At 41.1% G+C, this 16,822-nt stretch overlaps 1 protein-coding gene across 1 annotated transcript in view; it reads right to left on the bottom strand.

The window, feature by feature from the left end:
* ARHGAP29 (Rho GTPase activating protein 29) overlaps window positions 1-1,712 on the bottom strand; it is a 62,922-nt gene extending 61,210 nt beyond the window's left edge. The window contains exon 1 of the mRNA XM_044238717.1: window positions 1,664-1,712. The gene's annotated coding sequence lies outside the window, so the exon portion shown is untranslated. The remainder of the gene's footprint in view (window positions 1-1,663) is intronic.
* Between the last annotated feature and the right edge of the window lie 15,110 nt (window positions 1,713-16,822).

Raw genomic sequence — 16,822 nt, forward strand, 5'->3', positions numbered from 1 at the left:
CTCATGCATCTCTTCCAACTCCAAACCATCAACATTAAAAATGTGTTTTATCCACTTAGCAAAGAACTTTGTAGGTAAAAGAATATTACTACACAAAACTACTTTCTCTATATGTTTTTAATTCTAAGTAATATGTGCATTAGAAATGTGAACACTAACTTCCCAATACTCTGTAACGTGACTCTCCCAAGACTTGAGTAGCCTGTGTTAATCAAACGTCCCATGCTACATGCATATCCTCCCCCAAACACATCATTATATAAGTACTTTCATTTTAGGCACTAGGCTAATTAAAGTTTTTAAAACTGCCCCAGATATCTACTTAATAGTTCCCATCTAACTATTCCTACCTCAAGAAAAATTGCCAGATATTTCAGAAATCTATTTCAGCACAATTTCTGATTTGGTAAGAATCTACTTAAAGACTCTTTTAAAAAATCAGAAAAATTAATCCTGGAGGTCTTTGATTATAGTTTTGTAAAGCTCTCCCTACAAAAACAGCACACGGGCAAGTCAAAAAGTTTTATCAATAATATGCAAATAATTGTAATTTCTAAAGAAAGGCACGCAGTGCACATACACTTCATTCCTGTGCACTTAGAACCTAGCACGTTTAAAAAAGAGGAAGCTGCCCAACCTCCCACGCCTCCAGAATGTCTAGCATTCCTGGCAGGCAGGGCTCTCTCTTGACCAGCCAAAACTACCCCATGCCAAAGAGCACGCTCCCCATCCCCGTATTTAAATACCGAGTAGGGAAACGGAGCAACCAAAAAGGGCAGCGTACATGGATAGTGCCAGAGGAGTGATACGGTCACCAAGACAGGTGGAAAAAGGGGAACGGGCGCCCAGCTCCTGCCTTTAGCAGCTAACAGTCCTGCCCGCCCCCCAACAAAGGGTGCGAGGCCAATTCCTTCTTGCCAAAGAGAGTAGAATAAGATTAACATGGAGACAAGAGGCTCAGTCACTAGGGTTCTTGAGCTCACCCATTAAAATGAAATCTAACAGTCAAGCCCCAAACACATCCACCACGCAATTGGGAAAACCAGTGACACTGAGGCCTCGGAACGAAAGAGCTCCTCCTCAGCCCAAAAGAGAGAGGCGAGGAGAACAACGCACCACGGAAATTCTAAAACGTCTCCGGAATGGAACCCAGCTGAAGTGAAGACTGCAGTCAGGACAGGTGGGAGTGGGGCGGGTCAGAGCTAAGACTGGACTCGCTAGCGGTCAAGAGCACACAGGAGCCTCAGTTTAAACCCGAACTCTGACAATTACCTGCCTGTGTGCTCCAGCAGGTTAACCTCATCTTCCCCGTGTAAAAAATAACTTAAATAATCACGGACCCGTTGCGAGGGTTAAAGAAGTTAAAATGTGGAGCAGTTTTAGAACAGTACGTGGACGGTGGGACTTGTTACTTGTTTGCTTTAATTTTAATCGTCATTTGTTTGGGGAAGGCGCTCGCGGCCGCCAGGCGCGCAGTTCGCCCCCTCAGACCGCTCCCGGACCACCAGGAGCACGGAGGACAGGAGCCCGACCCCCAGCGCAGCCCGCCGCCGCCCCGGCTCGGGGTCGCCGCATGGGCCACCCACACCCTAGACCGCAACCCGCCCGCCGAACCGCGGACCACCCCAGCCCCGAGCCCCAGCCGCCGCAGCCCCACACTCACCGCGGCGCTCCATCCTGCGTCCCGGACGCGGACGCCCGCCCAACACTCACGGCCGCGGCCGCCTCTGCCGAGGGCTGGAGCTCGCCGCCCCCATCCCCCACGACCCGCGGACGCCGGGTCAAGCCGCCACCGCCACCACCGCCGCCGCCCCAGCAGCTCCGGCCACCACCGCGCCGCCCCGTTCGCTCCGCCCCCCGGCCTCGCGCCTCCCGCCCGGCCGCGGCCCGCCCCCTGGGGCCCAGCCCATTGGCCCGCGCGCCCGAGCGGGGCGGGGCTCCGGCCTCAGGCCGCAGGTGGGGGCGGCTGCCGGCTCCAACACGCGGAGCGCGGGTTGTCAGAGGCACTCCAGCGGGCAGGCTGTCCCCAACATTGCAGGACGTGTTAGCCACAGTGTGGGGCTCGAGGCACGACAGGCGGAGCCAACCTCAGGCACGAATCGCCTGATGACTTCATCTGGCTAACAGAGGTTTCTCAAATGAGCAATCTACATTTCTTATGAGGTACTTCTTTTGATCACCTGTTCCTCCCTCATCAAGGCCTTTAAGAAAACAAAAACAAAAACAAAAACAAGACCTCATACCGGCAAAGTGTAACACAGGCCTGGCTCAACTTCCCTCTGTAGCGGGTAGTATTTCCCACTTAGACCTATATTACTTTCTTAAGCTTCTCTCTCAAAACTCACTCAGAATGAGAAAAATGTCTGAGAAGGATGGAACAATTAAGGAAAGCATCAGGGGCCCAAAGCACGTAAGCCTCCATATCATACTACACACTGGAACAAGCAACGTCCTTTGTGTCTGTGTTGGAACACTGAGAAAAACCTGATGGAGAAACAGAGGGCACATGGGGCAGGAGACTGTGGGTAATGGTGAAGACAGAAAAATTATCACCATGAGAGAAAGCAGAAAAAGACACAGGAGAGTGTGAAGAGGAAAAGGAGAAAGAGAATAGGGGTGCAGACATAGCAGGAGGCAAAATCAAGGAAGGCAGAAAAAGGTGATGACAGAGAAAACAGGAATGAGAAATAAAAAGAGAGAAGGGAGAGACTACCTACTTACAGAAAAAAATAATGAGCCTGATAAAGCCAACAAGTAGTGAGAAAAGGAGAAACTAATTGACAAAGAGAAGAGGAACATCTTTGAATCCTTACATGAAAAACAATGTTAGTGAAATAAAACAAATGTGGTCCCTCAGATGCTACTTGGGAAAGATAAATATGAAAATGCTCAGCTACTTGGCTACTTGAGCTGCAAACTGGATTTTTCAAACTCAACCTATACACATTTACCCCTTCAAACCCCAAAAACAACAGTACCAAGGACATGTCACAGATACTCCGGAAATGTCAAAACCAAACTATCCTTCTAAGCATACCTAAAAAGAAAAATGCACCATCGCAGAAGTTGATGCCTTACACAGGAACAAAATAGTAAGAGGAGAGGTCAGGAGTCCCCAGGCCAAAAGGGGACTGAATGAAGCAGTGCAACCCTGATTAAATCATAAGACTTTGGAGAAGAAATGTGAGGTACTCATGCAACCTCAAACATCCCCTTACATCTATTTTAAATGATATAAATTACTTTGTGCTATCTTATCTACCATTCCCTTAATAAGGACGATTGTGTTCCTTGTTGAGGTGGAGCTTGCAATGTCACAGACAATGTCTTGAATAAGGTCCTGTTGGGAAGAAAGGGTATGTGGGGATAAGGTAATAGGATGATAGAAACAGTAAGGAGCACACAGGAGGAAGGGAAAGAAAAAATGGAGAAAGAGAGACCAAGACGTGAGAAGGTGAGAAGCAATTGTGGAGAAGAGAGAAAGGCAGAGAGAAAAAGATGCAGAGACAAGTGCAGGCAAAAATAAGATGAGACAGTAAAGAGAAGAGAGATAAAAAGTGATAGGGAGAAAGAGATTGAGACTACCCATTGACAGAGAAAGGGAAGAGGGACACCTCTCCCAGTTCTAAGGAAGTGAAGTCATTCAGGCCCGTATGTTGTTACATGAAAAAAGATAAATATAAGAACCCCAGGCTCCCTGATTACTGAACTCTAAAATTATTTTTGCAGACTTAATTTTTAAAAAACATATCCATTAAATCTTAAACATAACCATACCAAGTTCAAAAGCACTAGAAATGATGAAGATACCAACCATCTTCAAACTCCACTGGAGGAGAATGATACTCCATGGATACTCACCATGGAAACCACTGGTGACTAAACTAAAGGACATCAATGGGGAAAGAGGAAAGAATTCTCAAGGCCAATAAGGGTAGGGGCAGGGCAATCCTGAGGGCACTCGCAAGAGGAAAGTCCGCTCCTCAGATCTATTCTGGGTTAATCTCAAGCCCTTCCCACCAGATCTACCTCTACACCATCTCAAAACATAACTATCATGCATAGAACCTGACAGAGGGTGGGTCTTCGATGAATGTTAGTTAAACTATAAGTAAGGTTATCTGAGGGAAATTTTTGAGAAGTCTCTCAATCTCAATCCTTTTACATTTTTTAAAAATACATTAATTACCTTTCATCTTCTCCATGCTTGTTCCTTTGTAAGGAGGATAATGACATTTGGAAACATTTGAAAAAATGGTAGTTCACCTTAAAATTAAAAGGGTTATTTTATTAATTCTCCCAACTTGCATTTTGTTTTAAGTAATTTTATATCACATAAATAATATCTTTCTGGAAGTTCAGAATTCTTAGTTTATAATTAAATTGTAAAATGCTACCAAAAAGAAAAAAAAATTAACCCATCTGTGTATCTATTGTAGAAGTCCAACATCTTAAAACATTCAATGAGTTGCAGAAAAAAAATTTATGAAAGCAACATATAATTGAAAATGAACTGTTTTTACCAATTTACATTATCCTCTTATTATTTTTTCCTTCTGAAACAGAAACTAACACCCCCTATAATGTTGCTCTTGAGTCAACTGTTCTATAAAGCCTCCAATTGCTTGTTAAAAATCTTTTTCATGTATTCTCTGCAGTGTTAACTAGCCAACATTGTTATTTTTGCTAGGTAGATACCTTCATATTCTTGAAGTTGTTTCTGTGGTTTAGGTAGGCTACTTTCCATAACAGAACATGGATCTAAAAACATTCTAAAATTTCTGGAGATATTTTTGGTTGTCACAACTGGGGAGGGGGTTGTACTGACATCTAGTGGGTAGAGGACAGGGATGCTGCTAAAACATCCTACTTGCACAGGAGAGCACCTGCCCACCCCTCCCCCACCTCCCCCCCCCCCCGCAACTAAGCCTAAATACCACCATTCCTAGCAGAGTTATCAGGCCCAAATAGTGTCAAGTTTGAGAAATAAAGTCAAAGTTGAGAAATTCTGCTCTAGGCCTAAATACTACTTTCTAAGCAATATGTAAACTACAGGAACATGCTAAATTATATCACAGGATGCACCCAGCAAAATCTAGACTGTGGGTCATTTTGTAGAGCAAATAACACAATTTTTAAAATAAATTACAAGGAAAAAGATAGAAAAAAACTTTAGATTAAAAAAGGCTTAAATTTTTAGATACATCAAGCACAGAAATGAGCCCAGACTTGCCCTTCCACTATATTCTTTTCAGAACTGGACTACAGACAGCATAGAACTATGATCCTTGAGGTATGGGATCACACAAACAAATGAGGTAGGCCTTCAACTGCCCCAACTTTCTGCCTGGAGGCACATTCTAGACCATGGCACAGGAAGTAAAAAGACAAGCAGAGCAGACTGGGGCAGCTGAAATCTGTAGGACAAAGTACCAAAGACGAAGGAGGTAGGCAAAGGATGAGCTCCAGAAATTTGCACAGGCAATTCCTTAATTCTCTTGCTGAATACAAAGCCACAAATGTGTGGATGAAATCCCACCAGGGATAGGCAAAGAATTTCCAGAGAACTGTAACTGAACAATTCCCAGGGCTCCCACAGGGCTGAAAGACTTCTGAGTTTTCATCAGCCAGAGTTGAGAGACCTGATGAACACTGAAGAAGAGGTCCCAAAACAGCATGTCTAAGTCAGAGCTAACAAATATGGTATTCTGGCTTCACCCCAAAGAAGCTTTAGAAGAATCTTTAAATCCTATCAACTTAAAAAATTCATATTTAAAACAAAAGTAATAATGATGTGTTGTGTCATTCACAACATATACATAAGTAAAACGTATGACAATAGCACACAGGAAGGAAATGAAACTATACAATAAGGTTCGTACATTATATAAAATAGCATAATATTGTTTGAAGGTATATATCATATGAAGAAAAAATAATAAGAGGAAGCTAAAAATGTATGTTAAAACCCTTATATATACACTTAGGAAGCCAACAGAGAACATATGTGGAATTTTAAAGAAATAATCCAAAAGAAGGCAGGACAAGAATAAAAACAGAGGAAAAAAAAAACCAAACAGATGAGACAGATTAAAAACAAAAAGTGAGAGGATAAACCTAAGCCCAATCATAGCAATAATTACACTAAATATAAATACTCTAAACACCCCTATAAAAATGCAGAGATTATAAAAATGAATAGAAAAATAAAAACCAACCACATACTGCCTATAAGAAATAGACTTGAAATAAATTGAAAGCAAAACAACAGAAAAAGATACATCATGCAAATCAAAAGAAAGAAGTAACTCTATTATAGTAGAAAAGGAGTTTAACCAGGGATTGAATATCATAATGATAAAGAATCAATTAGTCAGGGACGCCTGGGTGGCTCAGTTAGTTAAGCAGCTGCCTTCGGCTCAGGTCATGATCCCAGCGTCCTGGGATCGAGTCCCACATCGGGCTCCTTGCTCGGCAGGGAGCCTGCTTCTCCCTCTGCCTCTGCCTGCCATTCTGTCTGCCTGTGCTTGCTCTCTCCCCCTCTCTCTCTGATAAATAAATAAAATCTTAAAAAAAAAAAAAAACTTCTTAAGAATCAATTAGTCATAAAGACATAATCCTACAAATTTTTGCACCTAAAAAAAATCAATTAATCATAAAGACATAATCCTACAAATTTCTGCAACTAAAAAGAGCTCCAGAATACATGAGGCAAAACTGACAGAAATGTGGGGAAAAACAGAAATCCCAATGACAGTTAAGATTTCAACATTCCTCTTTCATAAACTGATAGACAATCTGTAAGGATATATAAAGTTGAACAATACTATCAACCAACTTGACCTGATAGACATAAATAACCACCCAACAACAGCAGGGTATGTGTTCTATTCAAATGCACATAAAATATTCACTAAGTCAGACCATACATGGGACCATTTGACAAGTCCCAATAAATTTAAGGGGACTGAAATCATATAGGTTATATTCTCTGACCCAAACAAAATTAAATTTGGAATTAATAACAGTAAATAATAGGGATATCCCCAAATAATTGGAAATTACAAAATATACTTTTAGATAGTATTTTGAACTGAATGAAAATGAGAACATAGCATTTCAAACTGGGTAAGTTACATATTAAAAGCAGTGATTAGATAAATATGCAGTGGTTAGATGCTTTTAAAAATAAAATTTCTAAAATCAATGATCTAAACTTCCACTTTAAGAAGCTAGAAAGTAAAAAGCAAACTAAACCCACACTAAGTAAAAGAAAGGAATATTGGTAAGAGTAGAAATCTATTGAAAACAGACAAGAGAGAAAAAGCAATGTAACTAAAAAATGGTTTTTTGAAAAGAGCAAGTAAGCAGATAAGTATCTAGCTAGACTAATTAAAAAATAAAGGGAGAAAATGCAAATTACTAAAATCATGAGTGAAAGAAGAACTATGAGTACAGACCCTAGAGATATTAAAAGGGTAATAGGAATGTTACAAAAATTTGCCAGTTCAACAACTCAGATGAAATGGGAAAATTCCTAGAAAGACACAAATAACCAAGTCTAACAAAAGAAACAGAAAATCTGAATAGCCTCACATGTATTAAAGAAATTGAATTCATAATTTAAAATGTCTACAAAGAAAACTGCAGACCCAGATGAGCTTAATGATGAAATCTATTGAACAGTTAAAATAATCCCACAAAAACTCTCAGAAAATAGAGGAGAAACAGAAGGAGGCAGAAACACTTCCCAACTCATTCTGTGAGATCAACATTACCCTGATAACAAAATCAGACAAAGACATTACAAGAAAACTTCAGGCCAAATTTGTTAACATGGTGTTAGTAAGTCAAATCAATACATAAAAAAAAGGATAATCCATTATGACCAAGAAGGGTTTGTTCCAGGAATGCAAGCTTGTTTTAATATTCAGTAGAGGAAAACCATCTGACAAAACTCCACATCTATTCATGATTAAAGCAGTCAGCACAGAAAATAATTTCAGATGCCTGATAAAAGGCATCTACAAAAAATCTACAGCTAACACTATGATGAAGGACCATGTTTTCCTCTTAAGGATTCATATTGTTACTGAAGGTATCTGCCAGTACAATAGAACAAGACAAAAATGAAACACATTCAGATTGAAAAGGAAAAAGTAAAACATTTTATTCTAAGTTGACATGTTTGTTTACCTAGAAAATCCTAAGGAACCTATAAACAAGCTACTGCAACTCATAAATTAATATTACAAGGTCACAGAAGATAAAGTCAATATACCTCAATTTTATTTCTATATACTAGCAACAAACAATTGGACAATAAAATTTCAGAAACTAATAGCATTTACAGTAACATCAAAAAACAAGATTTTTTAGGAATAAATTTAATAAAACACATCCAAGATCCAAAATTTAAAACTATAAAATACTAATGCAAGAAATTAAAGAAGTGAATAAATCAACAAGAATACCATGTTCATGGATTGGAAGACTCAACAATGTTAAAACTTTTATTTCTCTCAAATTTATATATACCTTGAAGCAAACCCAAACAATATTCCTCCTGGCTTTTTTATAGAAATTGACAGGCTGGGTCTAACATGTATATGATTACATAAAAGAACTGGAACAGCCAAAACAATATTGAAAAAGTATAAAGTTTGAGGACTTACACTGCCTGAATTCAAGACTTAACTACAGAGCTACAGTAGTCAAAATAGCATGACACTGATACAGAGACACACATCAACATAATAGAATAGAGTCCAGAAAAAGAACTACATATATATAGTCAATTGATTTTCAAGAGGTATCAAAGTATTCAATGGGAGAAAAGATAGTCTCTTCAATAAATGATACTGAAATAACTTGATATCTATATGAGAAACAAATGATCCTGGGTGCTTAAGTCACAGCATACCTTAAATTAAACTCAACATGTATCAGAGACTTAAAATATGACCTAAGTCTATCAGCCTTTTAAATTTAGTATTCAGAGAGGGCAGCTGCCTGTTTTTATAAATAAAAGTTTTTGGGGGAACACGGTCATTTCTAATGTTTATGTACTGTCAATAATTGCTTTTGAACTACAACAGCAGAGTTGAATGTTGAGGTGTATAATCTATAAGCCTAAAATATTTACATTCTAGTCCCTTAAGAAAATGTTTGAGCATTCCTCTTTTAAAGAAAATATGGGAGAAAATCAGACAGACACAATAAGCAACAACCACAAAAGAAAAACACTGGTAATCTGGATGTCATTAATATTTAGAACTTCTGCTCTTTGAAAAACAACTTAAGAAGTGAAAGACAAGTGACATATTGGGAGAAAATACCTGACAAAGGAATTGCATCCAAATTATATTAAAAACTGTTAAAACTCAATAAGAAACAAACAACCCAATAAATTAATGAGTAAAATATTTGAATAGAAACTTCACAAAAGAAAATACACAAATGGGTAATAAGTACATGAAATAGTGTTCAACATCATTAGTATCAGGGAAATGCAAATTTAAACCACAATGAGATACCACTAAATGTCTACTAGAATTCTTAATTTTAGCTAGACTTAACTACCAAACTTTGGGTAGGAGGTACAGCAACTAAAACTCTCACACGGTGCTGCTAACGAGGTACCACTTTGGAAAACAGGCTGGCGGTTTCTTATACAATTAAACCCATTTACCATACAACCCAGCAGAAATGAAAACATACATTCATCCAAAAACTTGCACATAAATGTGCACAGCAACTGTTTTCCATGATAGTCAAAAACTGGAGAAAACTGGAGAAAGACCATCTGTCTATCAACAGATGAATGCATAAACAAATTATGATATAGCCTTACAACGGAATAGTATTTAACAACAGATAGCCATGATATAGCAAAAATCATAAATGATTCTCAAAAGCATTATGTTAAATGAAAGAAGCCAGGCACAAAAGAATATATACTATATAATTCCATTTACATGAATTCTAGAAGATGATGAAACTAATCTTTAGTAACAAAAAGCATGACTGGTTGCCTGGGGACAGGAGTTTTGGGGTGAGGGTGAGGGAGTTCCAAACGAGCATGATGGAACTTTTTGGAGCGATGGCAGTGTTTTAAGATCTTGATTACAGAGGTGATTACATGGGTGTACACGTTTGTCTAAACTCACTCAAAGTGTATAAAAATCTGATAGCATGCTAGTGGTCAATGAATATTAAATAAATAAATTATAAAATTATAGAATGTTACATTTGAGTAGTCCTTCAAACTCAACTGATTCCCTTCCTTAATACTTGTCAAACTATTTTCCATCTCCCTCCTTGGGAAGGAAGACTATGGTATTTAAAAACTTTCTCAATGACAAATATTGAAACATTTTCTAAGAAAAAGAAGAATTCTTATCTAAGGAGACAGTATAAGCAAATGGCTCTTTTGTTTATCAGAGTAATAATAAAGACAAAGAAGGAAAGGTAAACACTCCACAAAAATCCTCATGTACCAAAACGTGTTCCTGACCCTCCTTTTAAACCTCCTTGTTTCTTTACACATTAACGTGTTCGTATGTATTGTGGCTCATCATCATCTGAAGCTGAGGTAGCAAACTAAAAACAAACAAAATAGCCTTCAAAGCAGAATCACAGAAGCTGATCACTAATATCCTGGTATGCATTAGAGATAACAAGCAATTCTGTCCAGAAGGGCCTTTCTGCCTTCTGTGCTTACTGAAATTATTCTCTTAATTTCAATCTCACACACAACATCATTTCTTCCAAGAAGCCTTTTCATTCCCTTCACAGAAAATAAATCATCCCTCTGCTTTCCTATAGGACATTCAATATACTTTTCTTGGGTAACCCAATATATTATGCCTTGGGCCCCATCAATTTGTAATTACCTATGAAAGCTTCCACAGGACCCTGGTCTAATCTACAGTGGGATGAAACTGATGTATTTGGGTGACTGCTGAATGAATCACCAATGGCACAGATATGCAAACCCTTCCAGCAGGACTTCTGGGTGTGAGCTTTGTTCAACATAGTGCTCACTCCTGGGACCAACAACAGTGGTTGTAGAAGCCCACATTCCTAGGTCAAGGGCTTCTACAGCTGGGAAGTGAAGGCACCGATGATATAGGTGGATGTTCTATTTTAGGCAGCTGGGAAGAGTGGGAAAGACCAGCCACCACAGATTTGCTGAACAGTGCTGTCTCCATCTCAGCCAAAGTTCTAATTCCTACAGATTTGGGGACTGAAACGTTTTTTACCCAGGCCTACTTTACTTTCCTCCAAGTTCACTCTCAAATCCCTCTCAGAATCAGGTGACCAGAGCTATTCATACAATAAAGTTAATGAATTTTAGGCATCAGGGCTCTTCACTTGCACTGTTCCTACAATCAGGGAGCATTTTTTAATTATGCATTTCTGACAAACTGCTTAAAGAAATCTCTGAAGAAAGGAATCTAAATCTCCAAGATTCTCATAATTTGTTCTGACTTCTTTACTCATGAATTCTTTTTCCTGAAGAGAAAACCCCTTTCACAAATGGAATGAAGATACAAAGCTAATTCCCACTAAAAGGGGAAAGGAAAAGAGAAATGAGAAACAAAAGCTCGATGGCAATTTTGGCTCCATCACGGTCTTGGAAATTTCACCAAACACTTAACTATCCCCAAATATCCAACATTAGAAGACTGAGGACATCAAAAAAATCCCCAAACCCCAATGTATAAAGGGGTAGTGGTAAAAATAATAATAATAATAATAATAATAATAATAAATAAACCAAAAAACGCCTCACCCTTGTCTGTAAAGAGTGGTTGTGGTGAAAAAGCGAGATAGACCTTGTACGGAGGGGGTGGTGGTGAAGGGACAGTTACTGGGGGGAAAACAGGAGTAGGGAGAAGGGAGCGGTGTGGAGAGTGACAGAGAAGCAGGAATAGGGGCACTCAGAAAGAGAAAGTGTTTTTCTACCTACAGTTCTTCCCCCACCTCTCCAAATAATAAACAGCCTGGGCCTAGGTGACATAAGTGTGATAAGAAAAGGTAGATATGGAATACGAGAGATGTCTGTTATTTTATCTCACCTTTGCGATTTGTCAGACTGAAATTTCAGAAACCGCCACCAAACTTCCAAAAAGATCCCCAAGCGAGGAAGACGAACGTGAAGTCCCAATGAAGGAGACCAATAGGTTAAGAAGTAAAGGAACCCCGAACTTCGCACGGAGGCGATAAGGGCACGAAAGGAAGAAGGGCTGCAGGACGCTCCTGGGTGGGGGGCGCGAGACGGGGGTGGGGGGGGGAGCCTGGGACGCGATTTAAGTATGTCCAGCGAGCCTCTCTGCGGCAGCCGCGCAGCGTCGCGTAACTCAGGACACCCATCCGGGGTCCGAAGTGTCCCCGCAGCGACTGCTTGCGCCCTTCCCGGTTCCTCCACTCCTGCCGCACCCCGGGCGCCGTTCGCCCCGTCGGACCCCTCCCGGACGACCAGGAGCACCGAGGACAAGAGTCCGACCCCCAGCGCAGCCCGCCGCCCCCCAGGCTCGGGGTCGCCGCCTGGGCCACCCACACCCTAGACGGCAACCCGCCCGCAGCACCGCGGACCACTCCTGCCCCGAGCCCCAAGCCGCGAGCCCCAAGCCGCGAGCCCCGAGCCCTGAGCCCCAGCCGCCGCAGCCGGACCTAGCGCCGCAGCCCCACACTCACCGCGGCGCTCCATCCTGCGTCCCGGACGCGGACGCCCGCCCAACACTCACGGCCGCCGCCGCCTCCGCCGAGGGCTGGAGCTCGCCGCCCCCATCCCCCACGACCCGCGGACGCCGGGCCAACCTGCCACCGCCGCCGCCCCAGCAGCTTCGGCCACCACCGCGCCGCCGCGCTTGCCCTGCCCCGTTCGCTCCGCCCCCCGGGCCTCGCACCTCCCGCCCGGCCGCGGCCCGCCCCCTGGGGCCCAGCCCATTGGCCCGCGCGCCCGAGCGGGGCGGGGCTCCGGCGTCAGCAGCAGGTGGGGGCGGCTGCCGGCTCCAGCATGCGGAGCGCGGGTTAGAAGCACCCCAGCGGGCAGGCTGTCCCCAACATTGCAGGACGTATTAGCCACAGTGTGGGGCTTGCGGCACGACAGGCGGAGCGAACCTCAGGCACGAGTCACCTTTTGTATCGTCCAGCAGGTAGCAGATACTCTCTCCTTGTTTAAGTAGATATTTCTTTGGTGGGCACTGAATTTCTCCCAGTGGGTAATCTGATATTCAACTTGCTTTATCTGCCTTCTTCCCACACCTGCCTTCTCCTTTTCAGAACAAAAATACATGTGTGCTGAACTTTAAAACTCACCTACTTTCTTCTATCTTCTACTGTTTGTCATTTTCAGAAAACTAAACTACACATAACATTATATTTTATATATAGTACCCGGGTCAGTAAATACTAGTTGAATGTATGTGCCCTGACTATGCTCCTTGCTTCTTAACCACCAAATGCTCCTTGAGTAATAGGACTCATCCACGCTGTTGGGGGAAACGAACAACCAAAATTAAAGCCTTAACTAGATGTTGGATTACACATCATATATGAAAAAAAAAAAAAAAAGGAGGGCATTTCTATTGAATAGTTACAGTATAAATTAGTAACACTTAATGGCTCTGCCAGGAATCCTCTTTCTGTCGTCTAGGCTGACACAAAGCAGGTGGTTCATGAATACTTGCTGAATAAATGGGCAAAATTGTAGGAATGGAATTTGAAAAAAAAAAGTCTCAATCTCATCCTCCCTTTAAATCTTTCTCAAATATACACCTGTCATAGTCTCCACTTTTCATCATTATTCAGGAGAAACATGATACTTGAAAGCATTCTTAGAGAAAGATGGTAATTCATTTCTGCAATAAAATAAATACAATTATTAACTGAGAAAGAATGAACATCAAAAATCTGTCATCTGGGACAGATCTCTCATGTGTGCAGTAAAGAAAAGAAGGAAAAAAAGACAATACCTCCACCAAATACTGTGAAAGTGTCCCAGCTCATGGTCTTAGAAACTGACTTGTTCTTACCTGTGTTTCTTGGTTCAAGTGGCTCAGAGTCACAGTTTTGGGACACAAGGAATCACAGACAAAAATTCAGAGACATATTTGGATGCTGGATTAATAATGAAACTGTCTGACAGGTGGTATAATATTGCTATTATTCTATTATTGCTAATATTCTAGTATTTACTAATCACAAATAATCACTCTGCTGATTGAAATGTTCTTCATTCTTTCCATGATAAAGAGAATACCACTTCTTCTCTTGAAGCTTTCCTGTTCTCATCACTGAAAATCAATCCTCCCATTTGACATTATATGGTACATAGAATTCTATTTTTGTGCCACTTGTGATTTTTATGAAGTATTTTATTTGGTTGTATACAGGTCTACGGTGTTATGTTATTTTAGTCTATGTTCAATACGGTAGGGACACCTACTAAGTATTTTCTGGAGAAATGTTGAGGGAATGACCAGTGAGGCCAGAAATAAAAATCTTTCCAGGATATCTTTTCCTTCCTTCTTTCTTTCCTTTTTTCTTTCTTTTCTCCCTCCCTCCCTCCCTTCCTTTCCCCCCTCCTTCTATTCCTACCTTCCTCCCCCTTTCTTCCCTTCCTTCTTTCCCTTCTCCCCTTTCTTTTCTTTTCTTTCTTTCTCTCTCCATAAGCTCTTCTCAATCTCTTAAAACTAGGGAAACCAAGTGCAATGGCCACTTTTTAAAAGTAAAGCCTGCCCCAGGTTCCCTGTGCCTTGAGTTGAAGAGCCTGATAATGTAGGCAGATACTCCATGTGGCAGGAGGAGGTGGGACTCCAGCTCCACAGGATAGTACAGTAGACAGGTGCTCTACCTATCAGTCATGCTTCAGTGACAGTCTCTTTAGGAGAGTGCAGCATGGTCCACTGGACCTATCATATGTTTAATTATTCCTCAAATACCTATTGAGTACCCCAATATGCCAGGCATTGTTCAAAGCACAGGAGTTTTATTAGTGAACTTTAAATCTACTTCCAGGGACGCCTGGGTGGCTCAGTTGGTTGGACGACTGCCTTCGGCTCAGGGCGTGATCCCGGAGTCCCGGGATCGAGTCCCACATCAGGCTCCCAGCTCCATGGGGGAGTCTGCTTCGCTCTCTGACCTTCTCCTCGCTCATGCTCTCTCTCACTGTCTCTCTCTCTCTCAAATAAATAAATAAAATCTTTAAAAAATAAATAAATAAATAAATAAATAAATAAATCTACTTCCAGACTCTCCTCAACCATGATTAAATCCCTGGGAGAAGAGAAGAAATAATGGAAGCAGGTAGGGATGGCCCAAAGTCAGGCAAGTTCCCTGTCTTTGCTGTTGTCCTTGACCTTCACTGCAGGAGCATTTAGAAAGAACCACAGAGAGCCAGAAAGGCCACAACGAGTACAAAGGCTCCAGATTCCAAAGTGTACAAAACTCACCGAGCAGGTTATTAATCTTGATTCCATGATGGTTGTAATTGAGAAACAAGGAATCAGTTCAGACCACATGCTGGAAATGAATGTGAAAGAGATTGCAAACATCCAAGAATTCTGTGTTGCCATCAAGAGAGTAAACTAAGATTGACTGAAAAAAATAAAGAAAAACTCCAGTGAGTATATGCATATATCATATTCATTTTATGTCTAAATTAACATATTAAATTTCATACCCCAGTTCTTTTCCATGTATTTTAAGTTCTCTGTAAGACATTTGATGACATGAACCTCTGCACTTGAGTCATCACATACCATGACCTTACCTAATGTTCTAAGAACATGTGTAAGGAAACTCACCCAATAATTAATGGTTGACACAAAATAATACTATTGGCTTAAAAAATTGAATTATTGATGTTGTTGTGAATAAAGAGATGATGATAACAGTAATAAAAACTAGCCTTCCATGGTCTACTCAGTGGTAGATGCTATCTTAATTATTCTTTATATTTAGTAAGTCATTTAGTTCTCACAAGCCTATGAGGTACCATTATCATCCCCAGTTTACAAATGAAACACTGAGGCACAAAACAAAAGAAGTTCAATAAAGAGTTTCTGCTGGACTTGAGTGCCTGAGTGGCTTAGTCAGGTAAGTGTCCGACTCTTAGTTTTGACTCAGGTCATGATCTTGGGGTCCTAGGATTGAGCCCTGCCTCAAGTCCTAGGATTGAGCCCTGCCTCAAGTCAGGCTATGTGTTCAGTAGGAAGTCTGCTTGAGATTCTCTCCCTCTGCACACCCCACCCCGGCTTGTGGATGCGCTCTCTCTCTCTCTCTCTCAAATGAATGAATGAATGAATGAATGAATACATAAATAAATAAAGTCTTTTTTTTTTTTTTTTTTAAAGAGAGTTTTTGCTGGACTTAAAGTCAACGTTAAGGTGACGGTAAGTTGCTCTTTCCTTGGATTTCCTTGGGAATCATTCCTTTTATTCTTACTCAACCACTGTGGTCTTCTTGCTGTTTCCCAGATACCCCAAGGTCCCTCTTGCATAGAGCTTTTGCCTTTGCTGTTCCCTCTACCTGGACTGTATCCACATGACTTCCTCTTTGTTCCCTCCAGTCTCCTGTTGTTCCCTATCATTGACGTATTCTCTGGCCAGTCCATAGAAAACAGTATTTCCCTTCTTTGATACTCCTCCATCATTCTCACTTTGTTTTAAATATTACCATGTCACTTATCCCTCTACTGATTTGCTATAGTTATTAGTATGTATTTTTATTTTCCCTTACGAATGTTGGAAGTTAAGCTCCCTGGTGGAAGTGACTGCCTGTTTTGTTCACCATTGTATCCCCAGACCCTGGA

The sequence above is a fragment of the Neovison vison genome, chromosome 2, assembly GCF_020171115.1.
Source record: "Neovison vison isolate M4711 chromosome 2, ASM_NN_V1, whole genome shotgun sequence".
In the NCBI taxonomy this organism is placed as follows: Eukaryota; Metazoa; Chordata; class Mammalia; order Carnivora; family Mustelidae; genus Neogale; species Neogale vison.